Raw genomic sequence first — 7,851 nt, forward strand, 5'->3', positions numbered from 1 at the left:
CCTTTCACTCTGAAAAGCTTTCAAACATTGGATTAGATTTTTTTAAATCTTTTTAGAGAGTTAAAAATTGCCTTGATTCAGACCTATACAGAAAGTTATCAGAAAAAGGGACCTCAGATATGGTATACACTCTCCTTATGGCAGGAAGGAAGAATAAGGCTCAAAAAGGAGATGAAGCTTCCTTAAGGTATCAGAGTGCCAAGGGTTGCTATCCAGACTCGCTGTGGTATAGCACTGACTCATTTGCTGGGAACTGGACCAAACCAATGTCTGTTGTTAGTTCCTCAGGCCTGGGATTTGGAACTCCTTTCCATGCCATGAAAGATGTCCCAGCTTTTCCTTGCTGCCCACCTTGCCCTGGGAAGGCATTTGCTTGGTGGTAAGTGAAGCAGACAAAGTCAGGCACCATGAAATCCAGCTGGATGGCTGTCATGGCCTGTCAACCTTAAGGCTGAGAACTACCCTTCTCCCACTCAAGCACTCTCCTATAGAACTTTCCATGAAGACAGAAATATTCTATATTTATGCTGTCCAATATGATACCATATAGTTACATGTGTCTGTTGAGTCCTTTAACATAGCTCTACCTGAATGCATTAATAGTGGAAATCTTTGGATGGAGAAAATTATGGTGATTTTCTCTTTTGATGGGAAATTAGAATATATTATTCCCATATTTTATGGACATATTTAGGCAGGGAATGACTAAAAAGTTTCTTTGAATGTAGCAACAGATGTGTGAATATTAGGAAAGATGAAATGACAATATTTACTAATTGAGTAAGTAAACAGTTCAAATAAGTATAAGAATTCAAACAATAATTCCAAAATTTTAAGCATATTTAAATGTTCCAATGTTAGCAATCTGAAGTCTACAGGATGAGGTGGAAGAAAAATACATTTTATATGGATGTTTTGAATTTCCGATGACTCAGCCATAACACAAGACAAAGTATTGATTATCACTACAGAGTGATATACCTAGAAAGATGATGGGACTTCAAATTCAGGACTAGTGTTTAAGAAAGAGTACTATTGCAAATCACTATTTTCGAAATTATACCACAGCCTTGTGCATTCCAGGGTATTCTGAGGAATGATAATTGCTAATATTTATGATCATCCATCATGTGCTAGACATTGCTCCAAATTCTTGATTATTTTGTCTCCAAGTTAGGATTATTATTTCCATTCTTGTATAGATGAAGAAACTCAGAGGTTAATAAATTTCTCCAAGGATATAGAAACGTTAAGGAAAATAAATGAAAGAACTGAGATTTTAATGCAGGGATTCTACCCTGCTTTTAAAAGTCCACTCTTCTAACCACTATGCTTCATAATCTCACACATATCTGAAGAAAGAGGACTCTAGGTAGACAGAAAAAAAAAGAGCACTGTGGCCAATGGAGGAATTTACATTGGAACATAAAGGGAGGCCAATAAGGATAGATAGAATTTGATGTGAACTTAGTGCTGTATACATTAAATAAGAAAAAATCTTAAAATAGTACATGTTAAAATTACAAGGCCACACATTGAACTCATACATCTGAGCATGTTAATAAAATCCGTAGAGAAAGAACTGTTTTATATTTACGGGATCAACTAGGATTAGTTTAGCACTTGAGGAAAATGAGATAGCATACTCAATGTTTGTATAAGTAGATGAAATTAAATGCAAAAATAATCAGTAAAAATAGCATCAATGCATTGCAAACACATTCAGGGACATGTGTTATGCTTCATCAAATGAAAACAAGGAATTTCCATAATGTGTCAGAGAATCATATATTTAATCTATTAGTAAATACAAATATTTTAATTGATTCTATTAAAATTACTCTTCTTATATGTGAAAAACAAAAACTAGCATAAAATTTAGATTTTGCATGCAGTATATTTGGATCTCTAAATTTTGTGGACCCAAACGTTCCTAAAATCATACATTATTAACTTTTTGCTTATAATTTCATAACAGTGATCAAGGTAGCATAATATTCACTGTTTTAGGCAGCTAGATAAGTTTTTTATAAATTTTAGTTTGTAGGTGGTTAAATACTTGGGTGGACCTATGGGAGGAAAGTGAGCTTTTCTCTTTGATATTTTATACATGTATGTATGTCATTTCTAAATTCTATTTAAAAACTCAGAGCCTTGTTGCATTATTATTAATTGCTGCTCTAACAGATTACTATAAGTTTAGTGATTTTAAAAATACAAATTCTTTGTTTTAGAATTCTAGAGATCAGAATCCAAAACGGGTATTACAGGACTAAAATCAGTTTGAAGATGTCAACCAAACTATGTTCCTTCTGAAGGCTCTGGGGGAAAATCCATTCCTTGCCTTTTACACATTTTATATGAGGAAAAAAAATGTAGTAAAAGTATCAGAAAGTAAGAACCTAGGTTTGGTATTCATTAGAAGTATGAGCCCTACACACTCCTTCTGCCCGAGTCAGTTCTATACTGGTAAAACCTGGTCCCTCTCTTGGCTCTAGTTTCTTGTTCTCTCCAGCTCATGGTCTTGTGGTCAGTTTGTGGGAGAAATTGACAGCAAGATGGCAGAGAGTTACAAGGAAAGGTAAAAGATCTTAGAAAGGTGACAAAAAGGAGAGAAGGTGACAAAGTAATTATAAACTAATATCAAATATTTTCCTTTAACCCCTTCATTTTTAATTATTTCCCATACCTATAATAATTTGATGAAGTATTTTTGAACAAACTGATTTTTTTTTAACCGCAAAAAGAGAATGGCTTACAGTTTATTAAGGATTTTAAATATCTACAAAAATAAAGCAATACAGTGAACTTCAACAAATCCTAATCTTCTAACATCCAAACTGGTTAAAATACAGTATGCCTATCTATTACCTGCAGAATTACCTGCACCATGGAAGGAACATATCAAAGAAAAAAGTCCACTTAACAAGACCAGTTCAGGATATACAGAAATCTTCTGTGATTTAAAAGGGAACAACAAACAAACAACAATAAATCCTACTAAACCTAAATGAACAGTTTGCAAAGAGACCAACAGAAAGGGGTGATAAACATTCATTCCAAAGATTTTCCTTTACATGCAATACATGCAGTTTTAAATCTCAGAGAAAGAAGACGTTTTGTAGAGCTAAGTTTGTGTTTTACATGAGTGCAAATGAATATATATCTTCTTTTCTTATACTATTAAATTATATATTTTTTCATATAAAAGCACACAGTGTTAATCTATAAAATGACATCCGAGTGGATGATGATTGTTTTTGCATGTTCTCCTGCTTAGATTTTTTAAAATGCAGTCAAAATTTAATATCTGCTCTAAACATACAGAAGAAAAAAGGGAAAGAAAAAACATAAAACTTGGCTTATTAAATGGTAAAACATTTTACCTAATCAGGTGCAGTTGTAGTGTCAGCTGCAATACGGTGAGTAAATCCTCCACTGATGACTGCACTATCACACTGAAACAAAGTCTTGCTCATCCGCATTTAATGAACAGTCCAGGATGGTTGGTGTCCTTGTATAAATTTAAGTGACTAGAATCTTTTTCAGTGTGTTTCAAGGAATGAGGGCACTTTGATTTAAATATTCAAAAATTTTCACATTTGTCCTATTTTCTTACTATTTTCTGTTTCTGATAAAGATGCCCAATAATCATAAACTCAAGGTGATAACATCTCATTCTTCACTGCAATTTTTCAAAAGAAAACGGAATTGATTTAAGCTATAGTTTGTGATATTTATATTGTCTTATGTAAAAAGAAATTTGATTGGAAAAGATAGCAGAATTATAAAAAGGTGATTTTACTAAAGTGTCCTAAGAGAATTTTATGATTTGCAAAGAAAGTTGTTATTTCTTATCATGTCATAGAATTCACTAAATTGTACATAACTTTAAGAAACCACTATGGGTCTGTCAATGCGTATGTAAATGTACAAGAAATCTGTGTAGTTTAAAGCAACAGAAGCTTAAACTGACAATCCTTAGCACACTTGATTGCTAAAAACTACAGGCACTCTTTTCAGGTGTAATATAACTGATCCTAAACAGAGCTGCATACCAGTTATGCTTCAAATCTTACAAATTAAAAGTCTATTTGGGGAATTTTTGACTACAAGGTTATAAAACAATGCACAATGTAAAAATGCTTTTTAATGTGCTCTTAATCAAAATGTACAGACTCCTCACAGGTGAACTAGTAGATGTTTGTCTCTTTTTTTCCTATACTAAACATATATCTCATTTAATTAATGGAGCCACAGCAAAATACTACTATAATTTCAAAGCATACCCTGTAAACTAATACATCTTAAGATATAAAAAGTATTGCACAGTTCGGTACTCCAAGAGTAAGCTCTAAGCCTCTCAAGTAGAATGGTCAAACTCTCGCCAGGAGAAACAGTATTACAACTGGATGCTTGAAGAATGGCAATTTTTAGGATCGTATTCTGGGAATACTATTCACTAGATATCTTCTTACTGTAAACAAGTTGAGGAATGCCTGTCATGTCATTATTGTAAACAAATAAATGAACGCTTATCACAACTCATCTGAAGTGTGGGGACAAAAAGCGACAGAATAGTTTTGCAGCCCCAGGATTAGGAATATATTGTATGCATTTGCTTTTGCAGACCAAAAACAAAAGCAACTCTATTTCCAAGCAGCTGTGTGGATGTTGAAGAAATACAGTGGTCACTTCATACGTTTTTAACTCTTGGAAGGCTTAAATTTTTTAAAAAACTTACATGTCTTTGGGAAGTTTAAAATATACTGTTTTAACAGTGGACCAACACATGTTCAACTTTAAAAACAACAGGAATCCCAAAATAAATTAACATAGAAGAAATCTATCTTCAAAAGTACTCTAAATAATATATAGTTCTAAAATTTCTAATATGGTATGACAAGCATTTGGTCAAAGATAAGTTCCATCACTATTTCCAATATGTATGTTGATATGCATCAAGTAAACCCTGAAAACTCAGCTTGGCCTTCATTTTTAGGCTTTAAAACACTATGCTGAGGTCTTCACAAGCCATTCAGTACACACACAGATCTGGAAACTTCATCTCATAAACTGGGACAGACTGGTATTGCGCATGCCCAGAAGTAATGGCCAGTGTTCCTGATGGACTTGGAGAAGGGTGTATGGTGAGTTCCAAAATCTGAGCAAGTTTATCATGAAGCAAATTTGCTTTGGATTCACACTGTGCTGCTATTTCTTCGAAAGGTGCTTTCTGGAATTTCTCTATCACAAGATGCCTCTTTTCTTTCTCCTGTTCTTCCATTCCACTGGTGTCAATTGCTTTCTTCAATGCTTCAAAAGGTGATTTCCTCAGTGTTATTAACCACATCATCAGAAGGAACATTGGTGGGTAAAATATCCACTTGAATGGACACAGTGTCCACAATACTATTTTTTCTAGAAAGCCGATCTTCATCTGCTTCTTGTGACACATATGGTACAGACAGTCTCTCCACACTATATCCACTTCCACCTAATGACTCTGCAATCTTGTTGGTCAGAAAGTACAAACTTTTGTCATGCTTCTCTAAAGACTTTGGAAGCATGCACTTATCTCTGAAAATATGTTCTGGTAGAAAAGAAGGGACTTCCATAGTTTGAATTTCAATAACCTTGCTAACATGCTGGCAAAACGCAGGGACAGCTATTATCTGACTTACAAAGTTGAGGTATGCTGCAACCAATGCCATGATTCCACAGCTATGGAACATCAACAAATTATGCTCATTGATAATTGCACTGTCCTGTTAAGCAATGGCTAATCAAATGAATCAATAACCACTTCTTCATTGGCCAGTTCAATAGTTATTAGCGCAAGAGAAGTATGAAGTAGCTCATAGTTTTTCTGAACATTGTCTTCCTCTTTACAGCCCAAATATATGGGCCTGTATAGTTGTTGCCCATTCTTTTCATGAAACTTGTGTCTTGTCTACAAATTTTTTCTCTTTTAATCTTTAGGTCAGCTACATCTGGTATTATTCTGATCCCGTGAGGTTTTGTCCTGTTGTCATGGCAATCTATAAGATTATGCATTACTTCCAAGACTAACTATCTCAGTTCATAGTCTTCCATGAGAGAGGATGATAACAAAGGATCCAGAAAAGACCCAGGCAGTGCAGCAACATTTGTTTTTGCTTTGTATCCAGAGGTCACCATGAGTAAAGATCTCAGCAACATTATCTGAATCTGCCTGGTTCCCAAATCCCCTAGTTGACTGATACCCAAATTATGAATGGTTGTTCCAAAAACAGGTTCTTTCCCCATAATGAACATCATGATTTCTGACCTCTGATAATCTGGTAGGTTACTTCCAAAAAATCCTATTGTTTAGATAATAGCATTCTGCACAATCTTCTCATCATTGCCTTTGGAACTTGTGTTCAAGTTGACACTGTCTACAGATCCTCCCTGTAAATCATTAGCTTCAAATTCAATACTGAGACACAGATGCTTCAATAGGGTATAGAAAACTTCCAGCACTGTGGGGCCTATGGAACCCTTAGCAGCAATGACCACAGCCTCTAACAGAACATGAATAATACCTGCTCGAACTCATGGAGAATCTTTTTTATGGGCATCAAGGTGTCCTAGAATCTCCTGGATCACATGGTGAGAATACTGAGCTTGAATGGAATACATTATAATTTTAAAGCAGTGAACTGCAAATTCATTGGGATCCCATAGTTTATGATGAACTAGACACAAAAACTGGTCTAACAGCATTATTCATATTCCCAAAAGTTGCTCGGCCCTCAGTTCTCTAAAACAGTTTTCCGCCAGCACAGAAGGATTCTCTTCTTTCTCAACTGTAGAAGGAGAAGGAGGAGGGCCTATCTGACTGTCGACCTCTTCTATCTTTTGCATGTTAAACAGAAGAAATGGAACCATCTTATCCATATGCTGGGGTTCCCAAATGGTAGCCCGAAGTTCATCATTAACTGTTTTGCGAACCACACCTTGAATACCCCTGATTCCAGCAATTCGGATTTCGGTTCGGATTTCGGGATCACTATGACAGGAATGACACAAAGCACTGAATCGAGATACAAAAAAGTAATAACGTCTACGATAGGAGGGTGCGTCCTCGTCAATATTTGCAAATTTAACAAAAGAATTTGTTCCAAGAACTTGAAGCTTTGGTTCCCCTGATTCCAGCAGCTTTGCTACCATATGAAGAAAGCTTTCTGCAAATGGCCTGATGCTTTGAGAATGACAAGCCATAAGAAGTTGGTCCAATGCCTCCATAGCAATTAAAACATACCCAGACGGATCTCTGACAACATCCCTGCTCAGTCTTTCTGCCAGGTAAGAACTAATTCGATCCAGTTTTTCTGGGGCTGATACTGCATAAAATATCAATTTCTCCATTTCAGCTTTAACAAGGCCATCTTTGGGGTCTTCAGGGAAAATGTTGTCCACCAGGCGTTTGTAATGAGGACGCAAAGCAGAACAACAGCAGCACACTCAGGTAGGCATGGTGACCCCGAGCCGCGCTCGCCGCCGCGGAGGCTCAGCGGGGCCGCGCAGGGCGCGCCGACAGCACCAGGCCAGGCCGGCGTCGGGCGGCGAAGACCGGGATTAGGCGAAGGGCGGAGGGAGCGACAGCGGCGTTCGCGGCGATCCCCGCGACAGCCGACACCGCCCGCCCAGCTGCGCGCGGGACGATGCGATGGGCGTCCCCAGGTCCGTGACGTCAGCACGCCCCCGACGTCTCTCAAATTGATCTTAAAAGAAGTGAAAATGCAGGGAATAATTAATAAGTAGGCTTTCTTTTTTCTTTATAGTGTAACCATATAAACAAAATAAATGATAATATTGAAACAATTT

General features: G+C 36.5%; 1 pseudogene; it reads right to left on the reverse strand.

The window, feature by feature from the left end:
* Window positions 1-5,038: 5,038 nt before the first annotated feature.
* Window positions 5,039-7,562, reverse strand: LOC119516316 (annotated as a pseudogene).
* Between the last annotated feature and the right edge of the window lie 289 nt (window positions 7,563-7,851).

This window comes from Choloepus didactylus, chromosome 2 (assembly GCF_015220235.1).
Source record: "Choloepus didactylus isolate mChoDid1 chromosome 2, mChoDid1.pri, whole genome shotgun sequence".
Classification (NCBI taxonomy): Eukaryota; Metazoa; Chordata; class Mammalia; order Pilosa; family Megalonychidae; genus Choloepus; species Choloepus didactylus.